General features: G+C 30.4%; 1 protein-coding gene across 3 annotated transcripts in view; it reads left to right on the top strand.

Moving 5' to 3' along the window:
- The first annotated feature begins 3,592 nt into the window (after positions 1-3,592).
- Positions 3,593-27,685, top strand: part of LOC121127580 (protein O-linked-mannose beta-1,2-N-acetylglucosaminyltransferase 1) — an 80,044-nt gene continuing 55,951 nt past the window's right edge. The window contains exon 1 of one of the 3 annotated variants that reach the window (XM_040722992.2): positions 3,593-3,989. The gene's annotated coding sequence lies outside the window, so the exon portion shown is untranslated. Of the gene's footprint in view, positions 3,990-14,240; positions 15,085-27,685 lie in introns of those variants that run through there. The other 2 variants (XM_071892545.1, XM_071892546.1) reach the window with 2 other exon arrangements.

Genomic DNA, 27,685 nt, shown 5'->3' with positions numbered 1-27,685 from the left:
TCTTTTTTTTTACTCGATATGTTTTCCTTCGAAAGTAATAACAGCCTCGACATACTGGTAAATAGCTTTGAAGCTCTTGACGGTGAAGGTTGTTTCAATGGCATCCCTGTCTCTGATGATGGCAGCTCCAAATTTTGATGAAAGATGTGGCAAATATTATTATCCAAGACACCACAGAATGTAAAGTATAGGGTGTTGAAGTTAGGGCTGGAGAATGGCTTCATGGAGGCAGGTCCGAAGGAAGCTGTCAGTTTGATTGCATACAGAAACCTTGTAATTAAAAATAAGGGGGATTTCAATTAAATGATACTGCAAGTTTTGGGTCCTCACACTGTAGACCTTCTTTTAAAAAACAAAAAAAAATAGTCACATTTTTCAAAAATAATGAAAAAAATATTTTTTATAGTTAAAAAGTTTTTATATTTTTGGAAAAGTACCCTTCTCCTCTTTCCAGTACAAAAATTATCTGGAAAAATTGTGATAACATTAAACTTCTTATAAACAAGAAATATCATATAATATTTACACTTCCAAAAGGTCCCGTTTCATATTAAACAGATTTAAAAACTGAGACGGGGAAAATCCTTACAAAATAGAGACTTTTGTACCTTAACTTTCCTTTTCTAAGAATTGAGTGATCACCCTAATTTTGTATGTTATCTGTGTTTGTTTACATAATCTTTAATTGTATGTATTTGATATTTGTATATTTTCAAGTGCATTTGATTCTTATAACTTGTTTCAAACCCCTCAAAACTAATGAAAATATGGAATTTGAAAATGTGCAAAAAATTGACCTGATAAGGAATCTAATTAATTATAGATTCGTGATCAATGAGCATAATGCCAATAAAATCAGGTATCGAACTTGAAGCATCATATCAAGTATTTGTTATTTTATTGTATAAGGTTTTTAATAAGGAACAATTTATTAATAATAAGACATATTAAATTGTGATGTAAATGTAATTAAAATCCACTGGTGTGTGAAAAAATGAGGTTCGTCAAATATTTTCTTCTTTCCATTGTACGTAAAATGTAATCATAATTATTTGAGTTCTGATTATATTTATGTTTAATTGTATTTGGGATGAAGTCACGGAAATTGGTTTCATAGGTATGTACGAGTAAGTAACTTCATGAATTTGTCGAGAGAGTAAATTACCAACACAATAAGAAATGGAAAGTGTAGAAATAGCAATTTGATCTTTTCATCTAAAATAAAAAAATAAACGAATACTAAACGTGATCCCCCCTCCTTCCACCAAATCAATTAGCTATTGATTCTACATTACCATTAATTTTGTGAGAGAGGGAGAAATCTTGTTTGCTTTTTTAGGAAATTCAAGGAAGGAACTAAAATCCATGACTTTGCACATTTTTCAGGGAGGACATTATTTCATAATTATGAGTACGAATTATACATACGTGTACAAGGGGGTGATCAACCAGGTTTATTTTTCCTTAGACATGTCCTCTTTTTACATCTTTTTCTGGGAGATTTTGATAAATTCATGAAAGTACAGGTTTATCAAGGATAATAACAGTATATTAAAAATTGAATTAATTAAAAAATTAAATTTTAATTAAGCAAAGACAGAAATTATAATATTTTGGAAAGAAAAATCTATTCTATTTTTTTCAAACCAATATTCAAAACGTCTTAGCCTAACTAACAATGAGTATAAATAATGTTTTATTCGTTGGTTTATGAATTTTATAGGGTTAACCCCCCCTCCCTCTCCCCTACGCCAAGTTTCCTTTGTTTTAGAAATCAATACATATATTATCCAAAATATAATACTCTGGACGCCCTTGTAATATATGGTCTGTAGTGTTTGGCTCGGAAATCAAACAAAAATCTCATTTTCGAACCACCTAGGGTTATGTGGTTCCCTATTTTTAGTTTCTACAGAGATCCCATTAGAAAAATAAATGCATTTACTTTTTTCCTTTTTTGAAAATTATGTATACCTCAAGTTGCCTTAATTATCATGTCTCAACTTACTGTACATACACCTTAACATAAAACACTAATATCTCACTAAATACTTAACCAATTGAACTCAAAAATTAAGCACAAATAATTTTATTTTTATAAAATAAAAAGGGTTGGGAGATTAATGAAAATGAAATAAAATCCTCCGATTTGGTAAATTTGGAATATAAGTTAACGCTCAGAATTGGTGCAGCTAAGGCAACCTTAATATGTGGCTATTCCACAAAAGTATTGGAGTATCATTCGTATTAACTTATTATAAAATTAATATGTAACAATTTACACTCGATTCTGTTGTGTGAATTGTCAGAGGCCTTCCTTTCTAACTTCCCCTAGAAGAAGTAATCCATGGGATTCATATCGGAGGAGGTAGAGGGCTAGATATTGGTGTCCCAAAATGGGACCTTCTCTTCTTTCTGCAAGTTTTGGGCCTTGTGAGAGGGACCAAGTCTTGTTGAAACAGGAACTCGACACTATTGGCCTCATCCTTCATCCAATGCATCACTTGGTAAGACAGGATTTCACAGTACCTGTCGGGATCCACCGTCTCTGTTGTCTTAAAGAAGATGGGGGCATGAACATGGCTGTTGCTCCCGATATACCCAAGGATCATAATACTGGCCGGAAACTTGGTTTTCAAGACGTGGGGGACTCAGTTGTCTCAGTGGGTAATATATAGGGCCATCACTTGGTTTTTCCTTTGAGCATGGCGGTTGAAAAGGAAATGATTTTTAAGAAACTATAATGTAAGGCAAAAAAATTGTTGACTGTATATAATATAGTGCTATAAAATACAAAGTAACAAGTAATGGTTTCTGTATTTTTTTTCAAAATTTAAAGACGCGCTGACTCAAGTTTGTATACCTACGAGCGATATCCCTTACACTATTTTCTGTAGCAAATTTTTGTATTGGAGATCCAATTATCTTAGTTTATTTTCTTCAACAAATAAATTTCTATTTTCAATTTGACTATTCTCATTTTGAAATTAACTGTTCTCATTTTGAATTGGACAATTTCTTTTTTAAATTAGGGCCTTTACATTTTAAACTTGATTATTCCATTTTGAATTGGACAATTCCCAATTTGAACTAAAATATCTACGTTTTGAATTAGAAATGGTATAATTCTTTTCTTTTCTGATCAACTTGGTAGAGATGACCGTGTTTTTAAATTCCACAATTTTCCTTATTAAAAAGAATAAGCATAATATTTTATAATGGGATCAGAATACTGCAAATTTTATTAGAACAAATATATTTCAGTTAGGGTATACCTCTTACAGATCCTGCTTGTAGTTACAGTGCTGAGTACAGCAACCCAATTGATATTCCTTCCTCGTTCTAACAGTTAGTATACAAAAATATGTTTTATCTACAAAGTATAGTACGGAATTATATGCATGAATAATACAGCCCTTATTATTAAAAAATGGATACAAAGTCGTCTATTAATTTTAAACTTTTTGTTAACTATTGGATTAAAAGTTTATGGACTGGATATTGTATGTACTGATAATACATAGTACAACATAATATTATTAAAAAAGAGGCGCAATTTGACAGAGCATTTTGTTCATAAAATACATTGGTCACTTCTTCTTAGTATGTGTGAGTACTATGTACTGTTAATAGTGGTTCTACTACTACAACTACTACAGTAGTACTACTAAAAGTATTATGGCAGCAGCAACGAAGAGCGCACGCAAAATTTCTTCTTCAATAATAACAATAAAAAAAGAAGAAGAACGACATAAAAAAGGAAGAAGAATTCTGTCAGTGTTGTTGCGACTCTAAATAATCGAGGGTCTCAGACATTTTTTTTTCCCGTCCAACTTTATGTTCATAGTGGTGTGCCGAAGTTGTGTGGAGTGTTGAGATATTAATTATATTCCTTTACTATTTTTCTATCGATGATGTGATCCTCCTTCTGTCAATACAGTTTGATATATTCCAATAGTTTAGTTTCATGATTACATATGTATAATAAGGTAGGATATTCGCCTCTTTGACAACATTTTCTTTTAATTTTATAGATTTTTTTCTCGAGTCACTTCAATTTCTTTTTTTACAATATGGCTATTAATTATTATATAGTTACGTGGAATCTATTGTAGCTTAACTTATGTATGTCGAATTGATAAATACTATTTTAAGTAGGTACATAGTACTGAAACTGAAATCGCGTTTAGCTAATTACAATAACAATAAAAAAATCTTCATCATAATATAAAATAAAAAAATTGATTATAACCGATAAGTTTTCCACTTTCCACAAAATTTAATTGAATAGGTTCTGTAGGCCATTACAATATTTCAAGTGGCAGTACTGCCCGTTATATTAAAAGCTTGGACATCCCTGTTCTAAAGTATAGTAATTATTCTTTGTTATGTAAAATTATCCCAGATGTTTGAATACAAAGCTTACAATTGACTGAAATTTGTTAATGCAAAATGAGCTTGTATATTTATATAGTTTAAAGCAGTATATCTGAAATTCTTCAAGATTCAATTCCAGGGTTTTTTTATTATATATCATGACTACGGTGATACTGTCCCAAAAATTTTGGTGCCTTTTATTAAAAGTTGTTTTTTACAGCCCTGTAGCACACCAGATATGTTCAGGTATTTAATGTTCAGAAATCTCATAGACTTTTCAAAAGAACAAAATTATATCTTCATGAAGAAACTCTCATCACGTTACATCACATTTAGATTGACTTATGTAACCCCCTTTATTGTGCTTGATGATGCATAAATATGTTGCAAACATTGCATACCTTGCCATTGAAAATACATTTTTAAGAAAGTCAAATTTGAGTTAAGATTGGCAAGGGAGAGTCAAAGGTACGTAAGCTATTTTTGTAAAATAGCTAAACAAGTTTTTTTTTTTTGTTTCCTTATTATAAAATGAGTAAATTCAAGCTAATTGATATCAAATTCCATAGAATACTGTAGACATGAGTTGCCAAATAGGGAAAAAATGAATTTTATAAATAGTTGATACATAGCCATGCTTCTTAGAACAGAAATATCTTTTGAGTCAAATACAAAATTAAATGACACATCAGTGTAGATTGACTCGGGTCGAACCGAGTCAATAAATGAGAAAATAAAGTTGCTACATATACTCACATAGTTTCCAAACCTTACGTTGCCAGCAGGCGACTATTTGAATGCCCTGTTATATTATGTTGCATTGTTTCTATTCCTAGTAAATATTACTTCTCTATTTTTCAAGTACTATTTCGGCGAATTTGTTTTTGCGTTCTTAGTAATAATAAGTTAATATTTTTTTAATAAATATGAGTTGTGCAATTTTTACATAGCTGTGGTATATGTCTTGTCTATATGATCAAAGAACTTCATTAGAAATTGTAATGGATTTAAACATCAACTAGGGACAGCACAACGAAGCATTTGATGTTTAATGATAAAATAAAGCAGACTAAATAAAATATTATCTAGTGAACTTGGGTTTTTTTTTCGAATTTGAAATTTGACTGACCCTATGAGTCGGGTCAAAAAATCATCGACTCAAGTCGAGTTGACTAAACACTACATCATATGACTCAGTCATTTTCCCTCTTAATCTCTTTACCTAGAAATACATATATTTATAAATTTTTGCAAAAGGGATAATGCCGTTCTAATTAATATTTTGCATTATGGTTGTTGACCCATTGGGCTAGTACTGAGACGTAATAATACATATTATATCTAATTCTGCAAGTAAGAGAAAATAAACATAAAAAGTTTAATGCATTTAAGGAAAAGTTCTTGCTTCCATTTGAGCTTCATAGAGCACGGAATGGTGTGATGAAATAAGGATGATGAAAAAACGAAAAAAGAAGTTATCGTGACCATGTGCATGACAGTCGTATTTATACACAAAAATACATTCATAAATTTGAATAATTAATTAATCAAATACCGAGTATACTTTATATTATGTATACTTATATAATATCCTATTAATGTTATTATGCAAAAAAAAAAAAAAACAACGATTTCAACATATCACTTATATATAATATTTTATTTTTTAAAATTAAACTGTAATTCTTATTTAAATAAATATATTGCAATTTTATATACTTATATAAATATACATATGCATTAGTTTTATAAAGATATCAATATTTTATCAATACGATACTTTTTCGACTAGAACTATAAAATATAAAAGTTCGTTAGAGGCAATGACCTGCAGGATATTTGTTTTATAAATTTAGTGACGTTAAAAAAGAAAATTCATCTTTGTTTTAAAATGGACAATTTTCAAGCATACAATTTTTGGGTATTTCCGAAATTAGAGATACACTTTGTTCTTGACGTACAAGGTGACCACAAATCGATCGGAAATCGACTTGTGCACGGAGGAGATTGCACACCCTTTGCTGTTTTGCTTGTTGTTCGGACATTTGGATCACATAAAGCATAACAGACATCAAATTGTAGCTTTTGGTCAGCCATTTCAAATGGCACCAAGCAAAAAAATTGTTAGACTTTTAGAACTGAGTCTAGACGGCCTCGAATAGGATTTTAATCTTGTGAGTCCTCACCTTCTAGCTAACAGCGCTCTAAGAACCGATTCTAATATCCATTTAGTATTATGCCATGGTATATCAAACAACACTAGATAACTTTCTGTTCTATGGGGAGTGTATTTGTATATAATAATTACGTCCATGTCCATGTATTTTGACTTTAAATATTTTGGAACACGAGGATCAAAAGAAGTTGTTGTGTTCCTAATGACCCTTGGTATTTAGCCATGTCTTCTTTATTATTTTCTTCATTTGTGAGTTCCCTTTTCATTTAGAAATAAGAATAACAAAAATAAGGATAGTATGTACAAAGGTCAAATAAGTTAGTTATAAACTTGTAGATATATATACCTACATAATAAGCACTAGGGTTTAATGAATGCATGAGTAATTCTTTTTACTTATTTACGTTTAATGCAAGCATTTGAACCCCAATAGAAATAACATTAACTTATGAGGTGTGTGTGAGTAAGAGAGAGAGAGAGAAAAGTAAATAGTAGTAGTCTTATCTAAAGTCGGATCGAATTACTACCTCTATTCAGAGCATTCCTAACACTACATATATCTACGTATTTCAACTGCATAACGTTACTCTAAAAAAATTTATTATTAACTTATGATTAGGTTTTATCTCAAATAAAAAATAAAAATAGTAATAAATATAACTCTTTTTCAATGATGGAGTTATTTCCCCCTTCTTTCTCACCTACAAGACCATTAAATGAATAAATAATATACATACTTTATATATACCCATGTTTTTAGGGGGGAAATGCAATTTAAAACATGTTTTAAAAAGTACGTCTATGTACCTATAAGTTATTTGCCCAATGATATTTCTTATAGCTATATGATTATTATTACTACTACATATGTGTACATACACTTAGGTATACCCAAGGAACATGAAGCATTATAATCCTCAATTGCTAAAATAATGGCGTGTACCTATCTATCTATGAAGAATATCTATAAAAATGTTACCTGTAATTTATGGTTAGCAATAAGTGATGGTACACGATTATATATATCCTGTCTCCAGTACTAATTAAATTTATTCACTCATGTTCTACATATGTGTATAAATAGATATAATTACACAATAAAATAAGTACGTGTTCTCATTTTGGCTCTGTTTGGTCAGGCATCTGCCCCTCTTCAAATGTAATGTAACATTATGTTGTCAACAACCTGCAATTTGTACGTCTCATAAGGTCTAATTGCATTGAAATACCAGTCACTTTAATTATCGAGGGACTATTAATTGATGCCATTATTCTATTTTTGACAAATACATATGACTTATTTATCATAGATTGAAATAGTGACATAATAGTAACCCATCACTTAAGTTTCTTGATATATGTGCTGTAATTATGACAGCCCCCCTTATCTTTAAACTACAAGCCAGGGATAAGCTGCAAATGCGTGTGCATGGCAACATACAATTGATATGATATACTAGCGAATTGATTTACGAACTTGGTCATGGAACGGACTAAACTCAAACGTCAAGTTACCAATCTATCTACCTTTGAGTATGCGCTTTTGATCTTTCTACTTTAAATAAACATTAAATTGTCATTTTGAATATTTATTTAAAAAAGCAGCAAATACATACAATCATTGTCATCGTGGGCTTCAATAACAGCCTCGATTCAGGCCCTGAAACTAGAATCCAATCTAAATTCTTGCAATCCAGGACGATCGAGTCCATCAGGGACTTATTGATGGTGTGAGGATCTCCGTTGACTTTTGACTCAAGGTAGTTAAAGACAAAATAATCCTTCAGACTTAGGTCAGGGGAGATCATATATCCCTGTGCACCCAGTCGTAGCAGGACTCCTGGAGTCCATCCTGAGACATATTGGAAGTGTGACAGGGGGACATATTGACATACCCTTGTCAACTTTGAGACCTCAACATTGCCAATATACAGATCGTTTTTCACCAAAATCATCACAACAGTACATCTGTGTTCTACGACTGAAAATGTAATAGGCTTGAGATCTTCTGTTGTAGACTCCATGGTATTGTTTTGTTTATACATTTATATTTCATTTCCAAAAAAGAATGACATAATTTTGTCATCATGTATGCCGTAATACCCCTGAAATCTCAAGTGCAGGATTTCGTTGATACACCCTGTATTTATGAATAATTTATCTATCAGGGATGTTTGTAGGATTGTATAGATATTTATTTTTTTATATTTTTTCGATAGAATTTCAAATATTTTATTCTTCAGATAAAATTTTAAATATCCACAGCTATTCACAAAAAATAAAAAAAAAAATTTCAAATATTAATTTCGAATATTTTTTTTCAAAAATTCATAGTTATTCACAAAAAAATTAATTAAATTTCAAATATTAGATTTTTTTGAAAAAAATTTCAAAAATCCTCAAATTTGAATATATAAATTTCGAATATTAAATTTTCTTGCAAGAACCAAAAATTTCTTAACTTGGGGAAGGTACAGCCCCTCCAGCCCACCCCTATCTGTGGACCCTTGAATTTTCTAATGTGGCAGTGATATGAATTTACTTATTCAATACTTTAAAAATGATTATCCTAGAGTCCAAATAAACTGCCTTGATGTATCCAACATTCAATATAATTTCAATAATTGTATCGCACTCTTCAGGATTACTCTAAATTCTTCAATTAAATTGATTCATCTAATTTTTTGGTTGCTACATGTTCAATCTGATTGTACAGTTTATAACTTTTGAGCAACATGAAGGTATAAAATACGAGTATGTAAACGACTGTCAACATAGAATTAAAAGTGCCCCTTATGGCCTACCAGGAGTAGCTTTTGGATTAAAGGACTTAAGCCTATCCCCTCCCCATGAATTTGTAAGAAATAAAAATAAAATAGTGCAACCTGTTAAAAGACATAAATTATAACTAATTAATGAAAGGGCATTTCTTAAATTAAAAATTAAGGTTTCTAGACTATAATACTGGCAGCCAATGAATGTTATATCCTTGTTCTAGAGTTTCAACGCAGGTCCATAACAAAAAATATTATTATGTCCTTATTTTTACTCTATTTTTTGCTACCTTGCTGGTTACTTTAAATACTTTTCAAACAAGGTGGTCATTATTGGGTCAAGCGACTCATTAGCTCTCTTTCTTTACAAAGCAAGAAGTACATGTCTTTATAACTTGAGTAACGGAAGGAGTGATCCATCACTATCATTAGACTTCTGCTTCTTCTGCGTGTATGAAGTTATTTAAAGCTGTTATCAAAAATTTCACCCATCAATCACATCAAGGTGGGACAATAAGCACATAACATGTACTACATATTATTATATATCATGTAGTTACTTTAAAGACGATGAAAGAACGAAGGAATAAGTTGATAGATATTACATCATCTATCTAAAGGTCAAAAAAGTCCCTCCACCTTAATTTTAAAGTCATCTTCAAAAATGCACTTGATGTATCAAGGCCTAACTTATTACAATGTTACATCTGATGATGTAACTACTATTATTCCATAATTAATTCGCCAATCCTTCCACTCCTTAAATATTATACTACTATTATGGATAGATAAATTGCTCTAAAATATATCTATTTACTGACATACTTGGATCTAAATGAGTCGATGTATGTACGTATCTAGTTATATTTATAAACTATTTTTTTATATTTGTAAAAACCTGATTTTTATTTTTGATTGGGATATGTAAACCTGGTTGACAAGCAGGAGTAAGGATGCTGTTGATGGCTGATGTTGATAACTACGTAGTGTATGCACACACGGAAGACATAACAAGTCTACCTCAATGTATCCATATTGCAATTATCATTTAGTAAATTGTGTGAAAATAGTAGTGTCATAACTTTCCTGCTAAAGGATCGCTATAATTACTCAATCAAGGATTTTTTTCATTGGATGGCATGGTGTGTGCGTGTGCATATCAAATCATTCATTTTCATGTTGTACCTCTCTTAATTATCACCTCCTCCTCAATGTCATGGAGATCTTTATGTTGAATCCTTTTCTCCTTATGTGCTACGGAAGTAGCCTTTGCCAAATTGAATCAATATCCTTATATATACATATGAGTTGATGAGAAGTGTATGACCCGTTTGTGGAAGGATAGTAATAAATTATTACCAGGAAAAGGCTCGGGAAGATGTAAAAAAATAAATATTAAACATTCATTTGACCTGTGTGATTATATATTTATATATTGTAAAAAATATATAAATATCCATTCAGAAACAAATAAAAAAATGTTCTTTGTAACTTGTAGGTACATATCTATTAGTGGTAGTATTCGGACTGGAATGCTAGACCGGTCTGACATCGATATAACTTTTGTTGGACCGCACTAATTCGGTCATTTAAAGAAGTCCAATCTAGATGGATCACACAGAAAAACACTCTTTATGTGAGTTTCCATATTGTGAACATCTGTACCATAACGTCATATGAAGTTTCATATGTGTACAGGATAGGGCAGTAAAATGTGGACTGTTGATTAATGTTTATCACATGGATCAAGGCAAATAAGTCAATTGTGAAAATTTTCTCAGACTAGAAGATTTTGACAGTTGATCAATTCCACAACCGCTGGAACGACTGCTGGCTTTCGAAAATAAAAGAAAAGTTGCAAGGGGTTTACCACAGCTAATATCCGGACAAACAATGGTCCTTTGTGTTGTGGTCTCTGATAGAAAGAAGATACATCTGTTCTTTTTCAAGGTAGGACAGAAAATCGGTGAGGAGGCCTTCTATAAGGTGTATAATAATAGGGGGAGAGAGAAAAATCAGTATCGGACCCAGTCTCAACCATTATGTCTGTTTAGCTCTTCTTGGAATGTGCTGTTATATTTGTCAAGTTTCTGCTTTGGGTGTTGTCTGGCCAAGATTTCGTCTCCTGTTATGTTTTATCGAAGTTGTGTAGGGGATTTATTTATAAATGTATGTAATACTAATATAATATGTATATTATATACATTATATAGTATACATAATATATAGCTCCTTGATTGATGAAATGGGGCGGCTTTTCATCATCATTTTTTGTTAAAAGTATGTGGGGGTATATAATATATTCATACATAGGCATATAAAAGAAAACTATATATGGAATTTTACTCTCTTAGGTAGGTACAGCTTGATGATCACAATAATGCCCCTTATAAGATAAATAGACTAATTAAAAAAAGCACGGATGTGATTTCTTAGAGTATTTTGAAGGACTCATTTCCTACATATAATATCAATCATTTGATGAGTTTATAATTTTTTAATTTAAGTTTTTTGGAAAAAAATTTCAAAAATTAAATTTTAATTACTAAACTTCTCGTGGAAAACTGTAGATTTTTGAAAATTTTTTAAAAAATTGTATACTTGAAATTTAATTATTTTTTCTTTTTTAGGAACAGCTATGAATGTTCAATTTTTTTTTTTTTTTGAGATATCCATGGATTTTTAAATTTTTTTAACAAAAACTTAAATTTTTTGTATGCAGCTGTCATATTTAGGATGTTCTTGATTATCACGCCACATAGAAGGGATGTGATCCTTGTTAAAATGATGACAATTTATTATGTTCGCTCTGCTCTCAAAATTAGTTATTCCAGTAATTAATTATAATTACTCCATAGTAGGTGGAGTTGTTGACTGTTCATTTCCGGACAATGACACAGTGCAAATGAAATCCGTGACTTGTACCTACCCTTCGTCTTTGTTTTCTTTCTCAATAATGACTTTTTTATTCCTGGAGCATCATTCTGCGGAAAGCTCTTTAAAAAATTTAATATAGCCATAAGGATGTTGAAATATTATTTATTTTCTGCAAAAACTCTACTTTTTTTCCCCTTTGAATATTATCATAAAGAAAGATAAGTTTATTGAAGTTTATATAGGAGCAGAGTTCCCCTCTTTCTTTGGCCCTCTGAACTCCCATCACTACATATTTCCTGTAGTAACATCTATGGTGTAATACTAACTTTCCTTATTATTTTAATTCTTTATTTTGGAAGACTTCCAGAGAACTACTGATTAAATTACTGATGAATATCATTATGTGTTTGTAGAGAGAGAGAGAGGATAGATATATTGCAGATGATTTTTTGACCCTTGAGTGTATTTTTTAATAAATGGATCCAACTTTTCACATTACGAGTCTCCATACATAAATATAATTGTGTGGTTTGAATAGTGAAAAAAATGAGAAAGTGGGAAATTAATATTAGTGTGGAAGCGAGGACCAAGCTCAATGTACAACTTGAGCATTGATAAGTAGGATAAAAATACAATGTTATTTTATAAATTATATAGAGTCGTATTATTACATTTGTACATATTATGTGGGAATTTTATCTTTCAATGCTTAATTAAATAGATAAAGAAATTTTTCCCTTTCGTTCATTCTTTTCAAATTGCAAAATTTTATTTAAATTGTCATGCAATGCTTCTTTCCCCCCTCTTCATATTTCTTTTTTTCTGCTTTAAGATCGAAGATAATTTTTTGTTTTGTTTCTTTTGTTTTCTTTTCTTTGTATAAACCATTGCGTAAGGAGTATTTCGTATCGACACACAGAGAAGTATCATGGATATCCTTGATACATGGATTTGCCGAAATGTTGATAAAAACATACTACAAAGAGGATTTACCTATAGCTGTTGCTATTAATTATTATTATCTTTGCTCAACCCAAGAAAACATAGCATTGAACGACACTTCACAAGTTCTTTTTAAATCCTGGAGGCACTCCTTTAAAATACTAATAACAATAAAAATTATTAATACTTTTTTTTTTCATTAACTGTAGGGATATTTATGTTTAAAGTACATGGATATTATTTATATACGGCGTGATGCTAACCTTTTATGTATTCAATTTAAAGTTGTTTGCTATTTTTTATTTGGGCTGGAAAAATCATTATAATGTGAGGGAAGAAGCAGTTGAGTCAACAGCGTTCATCCATCAATAAACTGTCTAATTTTCTCATTTTAGACTTAATATGTGTGCATTAGTGTTTGGTCTGGGACCTCATTTTCTTTCGATTCTGTCTTTAATGATTTCTTCCAGACCGATTTGCACCGATATTTCGTCCAGGCCGGGATGTTAGACCGTAGGCCGAAATGTAATCCTTTTCAGTCTGAATCTATAGACCGATTTTTTAACAAATTTAAATATACATGATCTTGTTGTTCTAATGTTCACAATTTTAAAACACAAATGACATCATCAACAATACATTTATAGAATCGGTTTAGACTCAATTTGAAATTTGACTGTTCAAGAAATATTTTTTCTTTGAGTCTGTGTAAACCGCATTTTTTAAAAGGACATAATTAGTTTGATCCACTAAAAATCATAGGGCTCTCGGATTTGTCTAGGATTTTCAGATGGGTAGTATATATATAGGTATATCTCCTACAAAGTTATTTGCCTACCTTTGATACATGTGTACGTATATTGTATTTCTCCATGTCTACAAACAGATGTTTATTTGGTTGGAAAAACCTTGTACATAGATTTTTGCACGGATATCAAAGAGGACTTTACTTTATTAATACTACTATTGAATATTAGATTTGCAAATAAACAAATCATATATACAGAAATAAATAAAAAGATGGGCAAAAAAAGTTCCATGAATAATATTTGGGTGTGCTGTTAGGATATTAATATAACTCCTTAATAAAATGCGAAAAGAACAATGAATACTAGAGTAATATGTATATATATATATATATATATAAACCCATAAATATATCATCAATGCAATTAGATTTCAAACCCATTTGCAAATAAATTCATTTTTTTTCTTCAATTAAAGAGATTGATGATGATAAAACATAATAGAAATGACAATAATACTTTGTTATTTTCGGGCATGACTCAGTTATAATCCATACTGACGTCATCACAAAATGCCTACCCTCAGTTTGAATTGCTTAAAGATAATAAGCTTTATAATGAGTGATCTGACGATTACTCTGAATTGGAGAATCGGTTGTTTTTTCTGGAATCGGTATATTAGACATTTAATTTTGGGAATTTCTTGTGAGCTTCTGTGGGTTTTGGAAATTATTTTCGAAAATATAACTTTTTTTCTGAATAATTGTAGATTTTTGAAAAAAATGTCAAATGGTAGATTTTTTATTTAATTTTCTTTTTTTCTTTCAAAAAAATCCACTCCCCCCTCCTAAAATAGATACCTGTGGACGCCCCTGATAGCAAAATAGTATTTTTTTAACGATTATTTAAAATATTAAAGAAATTGAAATCGGCATTGATAATTTTTAATAAAAGCGTATCTGCATGGGGATTTTTTTTTTTTTTTTTTTGAATCGCCCCATCACTAATTATAATACCTATTTATGAGTGCCAGTATGTTCCTTATTATATTTTACTTAACCCTTAATTATCCTGATTGGTAAACATTTTTTGAGCATGGACGTCCGCACAAGGAGGAAGAAAGAGGCAAAAAGGACGCAATGGGTGATATGTAATAACAATAATAATAATTGACCTTCGCCGCACCTTTAAGGTAAAAAAATAAAATAATAATAAGTACGAAAGAAGAAGAAATAAAATATAAAGAAAAAAAAAAGAAGATGAGACCTATTCTTCAACAATATAATAAAACCATGAAACTGGTTTCTGTAAAAAAAGAAGAGTCTATTGAAGAAATAGAAGGAGAAATATGGGTTGGTTCGTGGGTAAAGGGTCGGTCAGAGTCCAGAGAGCTAGAAAAAGGAAGAATTTCCCTCAAAGAGAATAGATTAACATTGCCCCTAACATTAAAAAACTTCTCCACCATCCAAAGTCATTGCATTTTCCTTCGTTCCCAGTATCTCTTCAGTCCAGTCGTGTGGGATCCATAGGGGCCTATGTCCCCTTCTCCTTTTGAGGAATTTTATAGTTATTGGCTAAAAAAAATTATGTCTCATAATTTTTGAGGAGAACAAAAAAAATGAATTGTTTTTACTAAAACTTAATTTGTTCAAGTTTAATTTCTTTTAAAGAATTTTAACTCTAAAATTTGAAAAAAAATCTTTATATGTCTTCTGGAACAAATTATTTGACTAACTTGGCATTTATAAATCCCCTTTTCCTGGGATCTCTCGGGGAAGTGGACTTACTTGAAATTCTACGGATGTTGTATTTATTTTCCTAGAATTTGGATTTTAACAAGCTTACATTTGGGGAAAAGACTTGATTTTTGAAAAAAAAAATTCTTTTGAAATTCAAAAATCTATAGTTATTTAAAGGAAAATAAATTTGATGGACAAAAATTAAATTTTCTAATACGAAAGTTTTGGAAAAAAATTAAAAAATTCATAGTTATTCATAAGAAATTAATTTTTTTGAGAAAAATTTGAAAACTTAATTGATATTAAATTTTCTTGTAAAAAGCAAAAACGGACGTCCCTGTTATAGTTATATAATTCATTAAATTAAACGTTGAACAGTATGTTGCTTGCTGGATCGGCTTACGAAAAACAGGACCTACAGGCTATATATATATATCAAACAATCCATCTACTTTAGGGGATAAAAATAAAAATTCATAATATATCTGTAGGACTAGCTTAAAATTATTTCTTCTTTACCTCTAAATTATTTATTATTCACTTAGGGAATCCAGAAATTTAAAAACTGTTTCCTGAGATCCTAGTCAAAGACAATGTCCGGGTAAATGAGAAACCTTTTCATTTCTACTTACTGATGGTTCCTTAAGAGGAATGATGAATCATTTTATAGGTAGGTAGGAACATAGATCTATGATGAGGGGGAATTCAACCATATGAATGATATATTTGTTGTTACATACAAGTGTCTTGTTTTGACATTGATAAGAATCAAGAATAGAAAACATTTATGACTCTCATCCCTTCTTTATATCAAAATACGTAAATACATACAATGTTAGGGCAGAATTCATTTCAGATGATAAGAAATGGACTCCTATCGTGCCTCTCCCGTAGCAACAATAATACTCCAGAGATGTTATTTTCTCAACATAGATTAATCCTTACAAATTCTTCTCAAAGTTATTTTTTTTATTGATTGGAAAATGACTCTCTCTTATTTCCCTGCATTTAGAGGAGAATAATATACGATGATAACTAATAGTGATGTGTCACTAGCAAACTCGTAAATTGTTAATCGATTATTATAAAGTGAACAAACAAAAAAGACAATAAAAACTCGGGTCGTGTGCCTTAAATGCGAGTATTTACTCCTAACTTGTCAAAAAAAATTATGATTCTTCCCTTTTCATTTTTTGAGAATATTATAGCCTCAAAACGTATTTTTTTATACGGTTCCAAAAAAATTGCATTCACAAGAGGAAGAAAGATACCTTATCCGAGGTGGTGAAGAAGGAATAAGAATCTTATTATTAATAATTAGAGAAGGGAAAGCCAAATCTTCAACACTCCTAATCTAAGACAGGATTTTTAGACTGTCAAATTTGTTAGCGTGCAAAAAGTGTTAGATAGTGTCAGGGTCTTTGCAGGGGATGGGCTGGAGTGTCCCTTAATGAATGAATTTTTGTCTTCATAATTCCAAAATTATCACTTAGGCAGAAATTGTAATTTTAATACCCATGAAACGAGCGACGAGTATTACTTAATTCCTCTATTGGTTTTTTTATAAACTCGAAAATACTCGAGTAGTAAAATTCAGCTCGCGGCACATCACTAATAATTAATTATATATTGGTGCATTTATGAATTATATCCCTGCATACGAGTATATTGAAATCCAATTTCATTATCATCATAATTGATCAATGTTATTTGCTTTTGTTGCTTATTGTATATGTGTGTATAACATGCCCAGTACAAGTTGTAACTTGTATATGCAAAAATTAAAACAATGATTGAACTTGAATACAGGTCTGATATAAAGAGTGGGCCCAGCGCCGCCTGTAGTAGTATTTAATTAGAATTTTATCACCATTATTTTTCATTACTAGGTTTCATTCAAGGGGACTATATATATGACTTGTCGATAAGAGATTTCTTTGCTTTTGTTTATAATTATACTGGCTATTTTGATGACGTCAAAGAGGAGTCAAATAAGGAGGAAATTCAATAAAACAAATTGTATTAATACATATTATAGTATTTATTTTTCTCATCAGACAATACCAAAGAAAACCAAAACTTATAAAGCAACCATATGGCTGACTTCTAACATATCTCCATGTGGCCTCCTCCTGGACTCACCAGTTTAAGATTGTCTTGGAGAATAATGTATGCTGTACCTCTCATGTAAATTTGGATTTGCTCCGAGCGTAGTTCGCCATGGACACAGTGTTCATCGCTTAGAGTTACAAATATGTTCGCCGGCGTGTCGAGGGTTTTATTGCTTGTGAATGAGGACATATTGAATAAAAAATATAGCTAAATATAGTATTCAAACTATCACAAATTAGTTCCGAGTTATTTTTCCTTAATTCCATAAAAATCCTGTTTTCGTAATTTAGTCTTGATACTGCAAGTTTTGGGTCCCTACTCTGTATATATGTATGAATTGTGTAATTTTTTACATTTTTAATCACAGTTAATTGATGAACATTATGTGGGGCATTATGAAGTTCAAATGCTAACAGTGACAATAACTCTTAAATAAGTACTTTAAATCAATCAAAATAAAATGAATAGTTTGTAATTAAAAGGACTGATTCTGTAAATAAATCAGATATTTAAGGACAAAGATATTGTAGTTTCTTTAATTTTGAATGCACAAGTTACATCTTCTACAAAACTGTATATTTGACATATTTATACATATATAAAACACGTCAAAAAATGTTGTTTTTTCTTCCTGATCAAACCTTCGACTAATTTGGTCAGTCAAATTGCTTTTGAAAAGCTTTTTAACTAGGTGTTCATTTCCCCTATTTGGTTTCTCCCTCTGTTTCTCTACTTTTTCTCTTCACAAACATGACAATTCAACATTGTCTAAACTTGTAAAGTTACATACAGTGTTTTCTATTACAATCATGCATGCAGTAAAGTATGAGAACATACTTTGAATCTAGTTCATTAGGACAGGACTGAAGTAGGTAAATGTGTAAGTCCTTGTCTTCCCCTTCTGTGTTAATTGACATTGTAGTCATTTGAGAGGGAGAAAGAGAAATAAAGAGCCAAACGAGTTAGAAACACTTGATACAAATAACTTGCGACTGACCTTTTTTCTTTATTCCTTTAAATAAATTAAAAACTAAACAAAAAAATAGAAGGAACGTACATACACACGTTATTAGTAATAATATAAAGGAGGCATCTTGGTGGTGGTGGTTTGGTGGTAGTATTATCACTATTATTAAAGGTTAAATGTTAAAGACAAAACGGGTCCAAATAACCATTTTAAGGGGGCTTTTAATACTATATATGTATTAGGAATAAATATACTACCTGGTTGGTTTTTTTTTATAATCATACCTATGTACATATGTTATATACTTATAAAAGTAGTTAGGCGATGGGCCTTTATTTATTTACCCATTTTGACTACTAACAGTAGTAGCCGGCATTGCCCAGAGTTACTAGGCTTCGACAAACAAAAGTTTTTTTTAATATCCGATTAAACTTCAAATATCTGACAAAATGACAGAGATATTGACTAAATCCTTATTTAAAAAAACAAAATTATTCCCTTACTTTCAAGAAATAAAAAACCAAGCGTGCATAAATATTTCATATACCTTCTAATATGGAAGCATGAAACATTTAAAAAGTTAATCCAATTCTTTAGTTAAAGTCTCAAAAAGCAAAAATAAACCCATTGGACCCCATCCAACGCTACTTTGTCTGTAAATCAAAAATCAATTTTGTCCCCCTAGTATTCCATAATCTATAATTTTTTACTAGGCTGGAAAACAGTGATAATGTTTGCCTTTTGAATGCTTTAGTTGGGGTGAATTGCTCTTGACATATAATTAGAAGTAAAATTTTAACAATATTGTAAAACCTCTAAGTTGATATTTTTACTAGATACAATTGAAAATTTCCTTTGAATTTGTATGAAACTTCATAAAATGTCTTTAATAATTAAAAAAAGAGGAACATCATCTATGAACTACCGGTAGTTTCCAGAGTTTTTAGGTGGCGACAAACAGAAAAACTTTCATTTAATATTATAGAAGATAACTTCCCAATCCTCAGGGTTACTCTCCGTTTTTCTTGAGTACACTCACACGTAGCTACTCAGTACTTTTTGTGTTATCTCCTCAATAATGAAATATTAACTTAATAAAATCTTATGAAAAAGAAAAAAAAATGATTTGATGAGCAAGATGATAAACCTCGTCTAAGTTGCATTCATTTTTGTACATTTTGGATAAGGTATTTCACTTTTTCTTTCTTTATAATATGAGTGGAACTAAATTCCTGGGAGATTTCATTCATTTTTACCGTTTTTAGATAATTATATACAAATACTATCTTTATATAGGGTAAGGACTCAAAAACTAGAATCCTCTTCGAGGCTGTCTAGCCACAGTTCTAAAAGTATGATTATTTTTACTTGCACCATTCAAAAGAACTGACAATAAGCTACTATTTGATGTTTGTTTTGTCTTTGTGTGATCAAAAATGACCCCGTAACAAGTAAAACGGCAGAGGGTATGCATTCTCCTCCGCACACAAGTCAATCTCCGACAAGAAGATATTCACATTGGACGCTGTTCTGAATAGGAGACATGATCGCTTCTTGGGTGAATCAAGTTTAAGTTGAGTGAACCTTCAGCACCAACCATCCACCTCAGGTCATTTTCATCGGCGTCGTGGCGTCCGACGGCAGCAAGATGTCTCCCTACTTCTTCAAGGCCAACGAGAAAGTTAACACGGACGTATACTACAAGGTCCTCAGGTACCATGTCTTCCCATGGTTGAAGAGCACGTTCCCCAGGGACAACCATATATATACCCAAGACAGCACCCCGGCACACACGTCCAAGAGAGAACATGGCTGACTTCTGGCCGGTAGACATCTTGCCTTTGTTCCTCAACCGATGTGAACCCCTAGACCTAGCTCTTTGGTACGTCTGGGAAAGCAAGAATACAAGACTTCTCACCTGACTGTTGATGCACTGAAGGCTGTGATCACGGAGCAGTGGAAGAACCAGTCTTTGGACTTCATCAAGGACATCTGTGCTTCTGTTCGTCCCCGTATTTAAGTCATCATTCAGAATGGAGGAGGCATATCTAATAAATAGAGTAGAAACTTGTTGAATTACCGACTTTTGCTTCAAAAGTTAGCCATAAAAATGTCATAAAATAAAAATATGTAGAAGTGAAAACGGCTTTTAATTTTTTTAATTTTTGAGTCATCACACTGTTTATATATACGATGCGCCTATCGATTGTATTATTATATTTAGATAAAGTACCTGCAATCAAAAATGACTTACTTTCAGTATAAATACAGGCAGACTTTGCTTGATGAATATAAGTTTTAGAAGTCCTTTGGATTTCTTTCATCATAAGTCTTTACACGATAAAAATCATGTCTTTAAAAAACATTCTTTTTAAAGAAAAAGAAAAAAGTTACTTTTTTTCACAAGTTTTTTTTTATATTTTGAAAAAGAAATATTGATAGATTATATAATTAGTTTTACTTCATGCAAGTTTAATTATGTCTGTCTACTCCAACATTTACTTACCTACTTCAAAGCAAATTTCATGCATATTTAGATTATCCCACATATGAATTGGTATGTATGCATGCTACTCCATTTTTCCATTGCCTTTTACGCTTAAAAATATTTAGACATACGAGGGTCATTTGAAAAGTCTGTGCTAAGTCCGAGAGATGACACTATTGGCGCGTATCGAGCTTATGTTTAGTTGGTAGTATCTCTTGGAAGATCACACTCTAGCCCTGGGGAACAGCTCTTGACAATGAAGGATGTGTCCATGGCGTACCACGCTGTCATGATTGCGGCAAATCCAAATTTGGATGAAATGTCTCCTAGACAATATCTTTCAACAAGCTTCAAACTGCAAAGTGAACTGAAGGAGGGTCATATGGAGGCTTGCCAGAAGTCAGCCATATATTTGCTGGAGAAGCTTTGGTTCTTCTTGGTTGTACAACTCCAATATCATCCCTAATGGACTTGTTGATGTTATCGGCAGTCTTGATAGAAAGACCAAGATTCTTCGCAGCCTTCTAGGAACTGATACCCCAGTGGAGTGGACAATCTTTTTGTTGTTGCTCCGACATTTTTAAAACAATAAAAACAAGACTTGTTTGCTATTTAAACTGTCGTTTGCTTACATAATAAACATTATATAAGAAAATGGTTCAATTTTGAGCTATAAAATTGAACTTTATAAGAGAAAGGAAACATAAGAAAAGTGTATTTGAATGGACCAAAATGATATTTTTGTTTTATAACTTTAGTCTAATGAAGGTTCGAAATAGTGATGATAATTTTAGTCCAGACTCTGTACAAAAGTATTGTTATCGGTACAAAACTAATAGTACCTCCACATTTTTTTGCAAAAAAGTTAATAATAGCCTTCCTTCATTTAATCCTTTCTAACTAGAGCACCACAACTATCAAACGACTCCTTTTCCTCTCTATTTTGGACTCTTTACTTCATGGAAAGTTTGATCGATTCATTTCTTTTTATTTATTATTTTCCCTATTTTGTGTTTCTTTTTCTTAAGGTGCTATGTAATTTGATAGTAGTACATACTATTTATTATTATTATTATTTACTTAGCATTTAAATGAAGAAATGACTCAGATGATAGGACTCCTCTGTCCATTTATTAATTATTTGTGAGAATATTCCATTTCTGTATGACCGTCAGATAAAGATAAAAAAGTAATCAACAGCCTCTTACTTTGTAAATATATTTCTAAACCTTAATTACAGAGAGTTTTTGAAATTATAATCATTATTTATATTCTGTCGACTAATTGCTCAATTTCTAAGTAAGTATTAGTAGGGGATTTACTTATTTTGTTTGGAAGAAAAGAGAAAAAAAACTTTTTGTTTTTTTATATTATTTGACAAAAATAATAGCAATTTTTTTAAAATATATAAAGACAATTATTTTTTTCCCTCTCTCTCTCTCTCACTCTCTGTAAATAAAAGATAAATGATGACATCATTTTCTTTTTTTTAAATAGTGAATTATATATTTATTTTTTTGTCAAAAAATAATTTATTTAATTGCTAACTTTAAAAGTCGTAATGTCTTTGTAATCCTTTTTAAAGTCTTTTTTTAATGAGGTTTAATTAGTCTTCCCCCCCCTCCCTCTCCTTCTTCTATGATGACCATTTATGTACAAGTAGAATATACATTTACATTGAACATACACATGTAATGACAAGAACTTTTTCCACTTAAAAATAAAGGAGGCTATTTTTTTCTTATTGTGTATTTTAATAGTTTCTTTGAGAGTTAATTATTGTTTATACCTAGGTATCTATCTATAGGGATGTACATTCATAACATTTCAAATGCTAAGTAAGTAGATGTCAATCATAAATGTTGGTATCGACTTTATGTCTTCTTAAAAAAGTACATTATTTTCAAAGTTTGAAATTTCAATGTACAAGTTACAGCAAATGATGCTTTAATTGTTAAGTAATTACTTTGAACTTTGGGTCATGTATAGATAGTGGAATACTCTACCTACACATGTGGTCATAGAGAGTTACTTTTTTTTAGTGGATAGTTATTTACTACATGATGATAATAATATCATGAATGAGAAGGATCCAAACGGGTTTAAGTGAACTTTACCTTTAAAGAAGGATTTATTAGAGTGTGTTTTTGTCGTTGTTGTTGTTGTTTTAAATAATGAATGCTATTGAAAGGATCTTTTTAAGGATAAGGGATTACTTTTACAATTTGGTGGAAAAAATCGGATTAAAATAATAATTTATTAATGGTTATGGATGGACTTGACTTTTGCTCAACTTTTTTTTCTTTGCGTGTTTCTTTATTTATTTATAAAAATGATGGATTTTTAATTTGTACTTGTTTATTTTGTATAGGTAAGGTTATTTTGGTGTGCAATGTCTATTGAAGGTATAAGTAAAAAGTAAGTTAAAGCAGAAAAATTCAACAAATGGACAACGCACTCGGGAGAAATTATTCTCTTGAACTCAATGTGCGTAGTCTCGCGCCCCGGTCGTTCATAAAGAAGGAAATATAGTTTATGTATATGGACTTCAAAGAATATGCCTAGGTCAGATGGATTAAACGTAACACTTTAATTTTTACTTATACTTAATCAGTGGAACTCCCTCTGACCAATTAAAGGAACATTAGAAAAAATATATATAGGTATTATATAACATAAGCTTTATTAAGCTAATTAAAAGCTTTTTAATTATTTATACTTTACTATAATTGCTTTGGTTTACGATTTATAGCTAATCAAATATTCATCATAGTGCTAATTTATTCACCTTTAAGGCATCAGAACTCAAAGTTGAATTGAGTTACCAATCCAAAACTTCATTTCTGAGCTAGTGCCAATAGTACCGCATAACAAATTTTAGTCAAATCTGTTTCTTCGTGAAAAATTCTCATGGAATGATCCATATAAATGTATGTACATTAGGGCTAAATGACATTTTACTGAACGGACAATATATCAAATGGATATTTAGCCGAAAAATAGTATACAATATTTATTGCATATTTTGATATAGCTTTATGATGATAAATATTGATTTTACTCTCATAACTTTGCCGCATAACTTATTATATAGCAAACAAATATAATTATTTTTTTTGTGATATTTGTAAGTAGGTAAATTAATTACTGTTCTTTTGTAGGTGAAAACTTTTTATTAATTATATTCATGAATGATCATTACAAAGTAATATAATGCAGTAGTATGTAGTTGGAATCCTAAAATTAATTAAGTCATTGTTGGGGTGGGTAGCGGGGAAAAAAATTGTTCTTTGCCAGGGGGTATCAGTTGTGTTAAGACTAAGTCTGCGATCAATTTTTTTTAGGTTCGGTCTTAAATGTTCTTTTTAGACTTCAGACAGATTCACAGCCACTTTATTATTTTTTGTATCATTATCAGTTCAAACTTTACTGTTGTTGTATCTCGATCAGATTCATTATCACATCGTTACCTTTACTGTATTACGTAAACTACCCCTCCAAAAAGAAAGAGAAAAAAGACCCAAAATCATCTGTTAGTTAGCCAAATAAGTCAATCATACCAACTGGAATTTATTTTTTAGGTACTCCTAGACTACCATTGGCACATTATTTATTTACAATATTTAAAATGAATCATATATATTAAAATCCCACATAGTATTTATTTAATACTATAATATTCTATTATTTTGTAATATTGTAAGAAAAGCCTATCCATATATTTGTTTATAATAGCCAAAAAAATTTCATAGTAAAAATGAGATAGGCAATATATTTATCTATATACATAGGACGAGGGATCAACAAGATATAGTATTCCCTTTTAAATCACGTATTTGATCCCTTTTGAAGATGATATCTACTCCTAATCTAAATAGATAAAGAAACCGTGTTTTGTTTCAACAATAATAATAGGAAATATTTGTAATTAGAGAAAGGGATGATTACATTTCTAAGTCTGTATGTATGTACGAATATATATCGTAGGAAACCCAGAAGTAATGAAAGGTCCTAATTAATTTACTTGTTGTTACTTGAGTATATATCTCACACGTTCACTCACTCACTCTCTCTATCGCTATGTGTCTGAAATAATGAAGAAAGAGATTAATTATTTTTGAGGTGCTTCGTTTGTTATTATGTTGTTGTTGCTCTTTTTTCATTTTTTTCTTAATTAAATACAATTTCAGTGGATGATTAGAATAATGAGAAGTTGTTGATTTATACTTCTTTTTTTAATATTCTTTCTCTTAGATTCATTGTATTGTTGCTACGTACATATGTTCTCTATCTTTTTACTTTATGAGGTATTAGGATTTTAGTCTGAAATTTCCATGTCTTAAAAAAAAGTAATACAACATTTTTTTTTTTTTTTTTTTTGCTTAAAAAAATCATTTTTTCTTTGGACCAATCAAGAGCAATTTATATATTATTGACTTAATTATCCTATTTTGAGACCAAAAAAGTTTAGTAGTTATAATTTTTGTAAAACTCAACTAATTTCGTCCAAGTTTGGTCCCTTGACATTTTTTTAAAGGAAAAAAAAGTAATCCTGCATGGCCTTTTTTTAGAAAAAATATATTTACTCCACGATTAAAGTTTCCATCCACAGTTTCAATATTGGTCTACACATCTTTACATTTATTGTATCATGCAACCTTTTATACCAAAAGAAACTGAAAAGGGCCCTAAATCCGTTGGTAGTTTGATACTCCTTCCAGCTATGAAACGATTTTTCAATAATTGTTGGGAAATGTTCATAGTTTAACAAGAATGTTTTCTAATTGAACCAATCAATGTTCAGAACAGTAAGTAGGAGAAAAGAAGCATATAAATCCATAGCTGAGAACGAAATACATTGTGCCACTGTGTCTATATAAAAAAAACTCAATACTGAACCGAAAACAAATCTGGTCCTCAACTGAGTCTCATCACAAACTCGTATTTACTACTAAGTAGTGATAGGACGATTAATCGGAATTGGATAATTGTGTTGTTTTTTTGGAATTGGTATTGGGAAAATAATATTTAATTTGTCATTCTATTCTTATGTATTATTATTTATTACTGGTACTAAACAGTATTTATTACTTTTCTAAGTTATGAAAAAAAAAAAAAATATTAAATATATCCGTCAAGATATAAAAAACGAACATGGGAATTGGTTACTTGAATCCTATAATTTTATCATAAATTTATGATGAAAAATGCTCGAAAACGGAGAAGAAACCAATTAAACACAAACTAATAGGGAATAAAAGTGTTCTAAACACATGTGGTCAGTGCAAATATTGTTACTTTAGGAAAATAAGTTTGTAAAGGAAGCTTACTCGCCCTGGAAAAAGCTTTTCAGGCAGTGGAATCATCTTTATTTATATAATATAAATATTATTAACATTAAATAAAGGAAGGCGATTTATTTTTTCAATTGTAATTTATAGCAAAATCGTATTTTTTAACTACTATTTAAAATATTAAGGAATCGGCATTTGGAATTTTTACTAGAATTGCATTGGCATCGGGATTTTTTTGGTATCGTCCCATTACTACTTTTAAGTCATCACAGGAAGGTAGTAATTCAATTCACAATCAATTTGTGTATGAAGTGTTTATGGAATGCTATAATTTTTGAGAAATTGCAAAGTAGTATATATCTATATATATTTTAAAGAATGAACTCTCATGTGTGTGCTCCTACACATTATTTATACAAAACCAAAGCACTTCTCTCACTTTAATGATCCTTTATTAAAGACGTTTTTAAATTACTTTTACATGTATTTATGGTTTCATTTCCAAAATAAATAAATAAGCTTTTTCATGTTGATACTCTATTTGCATTGTACATTGTATGCATAAAATGTTTATGTAGGTACATACCTTGTAGAAGACGGAAGCATTTAACTTTTATTTTTGCATAATCTCAATGCTCAAGAAGGTACAAAAAATAAAGAAATCTTCAGTTCTTACGGTGGTGGTCAAATAGTTTCTCTTTTGCCAAATCTGTTTAAGGAAATAGTATTATAAATAGTTGCATTATTATTATGATATTTCGTAGGCATTTGTGCATATAGAATAAATAAGGGTAAGAGGCAGTCCAATAATTTGAGGGATTAGACAGTATATGCATTGAATGGATGGATTGTCCTTACTGCATTTATTAGATTATACATTATGTTCCATTTTGTTGCTACGTGTACAGCTAGTTGATCTAACAGCTTATTTGTTTTTTTAGTCAAATTATTATATTGTTCTTTTTTTTGTTTATCTACTATCACTAGTAGTTTTCGGTTAATTATATTAGACTTTAAAATTTCTTTGCCTCAGGGTTCTCTTTTGTGAGGGTTTTTTTTTAATTTGCACTGTATTTAAATCCAAGTCTATTTATGAAGGCATGTTTAAATATAATGCTTTAAATAACTAATTATAATACGGTAATCTTTTTTTATGTATGAAAAAAAAGTAGAAACTTCACATACGAAGTTCT

Source organism: Lepeophtheirus salmonis, chromosome 13, assembly GCF_016086655.4.
Source record: "Lepeophtheirus salmonis chromosome 13, UVic_Lsal_1.4, whole genome shotgun sequence".
NCBI lineage: Eukaryota > Metazoa > Arthropoda > Copepoda > Siphonostomatoida > Caligidae > Lepeophtheirus > Lepeophtheirus salmonis.
The sequence above is the reverse complement of the archived record's forward strand: the minus strand, read 5'-3'. Positions and strand labels throughout refer to the sequence as shown.